At 38.0% G+C, this 2,329-nt stretch overlaps 1 pseudogene; it reads left to right on the plus strand.

The window, feature by feature from the left end:
* Positions 1-480: 480 nt before the first annotated feature.
* Positions 481-939, plus strand: LOC698669 (DNA-directed RNA polymerases I and III subunit RPAC2 pseudogene; annotated as a pseudogene).
* Positions 940-2,329: the final 1,390 nt, after the last annotated feature.

Consider the following 2,329-nt stretch of genomic DNA (forward strand, 5'->3'; position numbering starts at 1 on the left):
CATCAGCTTCAAATTCCTCTGGCATTATCTTTCACTTTTTATTAATATAATTGAGTTGCTTGCCATTTCTAAACCAATTACTAGCAAGGAAAGTGGAATTACCATGACTGATTTAGACTAGCAAGTGGGAGTAATTCCCTGAGTCCATGGATGTGTCCAGATTCCCAGCAGCATTTAGCTATTCAGTTTCCTAAGAATGCCATGGTTTTGTTAGTAAAGAGAAAGAGAGAAATGACTAATAGGTATACAGTCAACTTTTAAGTTTATGCCAAGACTAAAGCATGGTGACTTTTGTAGATCACCTTAACTCTTACGTTTACAACTGCATGTCTGGCCTTAAGAACTTGCCACTCTGATGACAAGATGGAGAGCTAAACCTAAATAAGAAGTTTTCTTCCTGCTTCGCCTCCATACCTCACATTATGGGACAGAGCCCCTGATCCACCAGCACCACCTGAGGGTCTGGAAACCACCCCAGCGATGGAAGAGGACCAGGAGCTGGAGAGAAAAATATCTGGATTGAAGACTTCAATGACTGAAGGCGAGAGGAAGACAGCCTGGAAATGGTCCAGGCAACTGGAACAGATAGACACTGTGTGACATTGTATTGCACGAGGAAGACCATACCCTAGGAAATTCTCTACATTACATGATCATGAAGAACCCAGAAGTGGAATTTTGTGGTTACACTACGACCCATCCTTCAGACAGCAAAATTAATTTACGCATTCAGACTGGAGGTACCCTTCCAGCTGTTGAGCCATTTCAGAGAGGCCTGAATGAACTCATGAATGTCTGCAAACATGTGCTTGACAAGTTTGAGGCCAGCATAAAGGACTATAAGGATCAAAAAGCAAGCAGAAATGAATCCACATTCTAGTCCCTTATGCAGTATACAAGGAGAACTGTCCTCTAGGATATTCTCTTCCTGATGGTGCAGAACCCAGAATTAGAAGTTTGTGGTTACAGCATACTCTGTTCTTCAGAAAGGCATGATTCTAGCTGTTGACCCCTTGCAGCTGTTGGAATCTCTGCAAGAACCTCTGTATTATTCTAATAAATTCCCTCTTGTATTTTTTTTTTAAAGAAGTTTTGCAGAACCCAGGCCAATTTATATTTCTTACTCTAAAATGCCACCTTGTAATATCTGGTCCAGCTGTGTCCTTGAATATATGCTGAAGTCACAGATTCTTCTACAGTATATTGGACTGGGTGATGGTGAAAAGGGAGATTTGGTTTATGCTTTTCCTAGAATAGTAGCTCTCAAACTCTAATGATGCATCTGTGCAATCACTCTCTTCCTGGCATATTCTCAAAATAAAAATAACTAACATTCACATATTTACCAATCATGAAACTCTTTTGCATATTAAGCTCCCCCAAACACAACAACAACAAATGAGCCAGCTAACAATCAACTGCCCACGTTATTTATACCAAAACATCCTGCCTCTAATTTGTTGTACCTTCATCATCTAGGTGATGTCACCCTTTCCTTTTATTGATCCTTCTCTTTAAGTTTTTTCCCAACATGTGCCTAGTACCTTCCTAATATTTATGGTTATCCAATCAGAATTTCTTAAAGTGCTGCAAATTATTTTCCCCACGATTCTTATTAAAGTTACTGTCTTAGTCCATTTTCTCTTATTATAGCAGACTACCACAAGTTGGGCAATGTAAAAAACATGAAAGTTTATTTAGCTCCTGACTCTGGAGGCTGGGAAGTCTCAGAGCATGGTGTCAATATCTGCTGAGGGCCTTTTGCTGCATTGTAACATGGAAGAAGGAATCACATGGCAAGAAGACAAAAGCAAGAGAGCCAGAGACAGCTTACTTTTATAACAGCCATTCTCAAACACAGCCACTTCCATGATGATAAACCCACTCCCATTGATAGCAACATTAATCCGTTAATGAGTGCAGAGGGATTACATTTTCAACACATGAATTTTTGCGGGACACATTCAAACATTACAAATTCCTATTTATGAGTGCCCTGGCTTCAAACTATTTGTAAGGAGGGAAATTCTTCTTCCCAACTCACATCAAGATGTAAATTATTGACAAAATGTAGTGATGGGATAAAAAATGAATTAGGTGTTTTCTTATATCTTTGTAAATGATTCAAACCTGAATTAGGTATTATTTTACTACAAGTTTGTGAGAAAACATAAAATTCTGTACATAGTCAAGTAAAATGCAATCACCACTTTGTCTTTTAAAGTCTAAAATAGTTTTTAATTGATAGTGATTATGGAAAACATACATTGTTATTATAATAGATGTCTTAGTTTATATCACGCTTACATTTACTTAAAATGGAATATTT

This window comes from Macaca mulatta, chromosome 4, assembly GCF_049350105.2.
Source record: "Macaca mulatta isolate MMU2019108-1 chromosome 4, T2T-MMU8v2.0, whole genome shotgun sequence".
Classification (NCBI taxonomy): Eukaryota; Metazoa; Chordata; class Mammalia; order Primates; family Cercopithecidae; genus Macaca; species Macaca mulatta.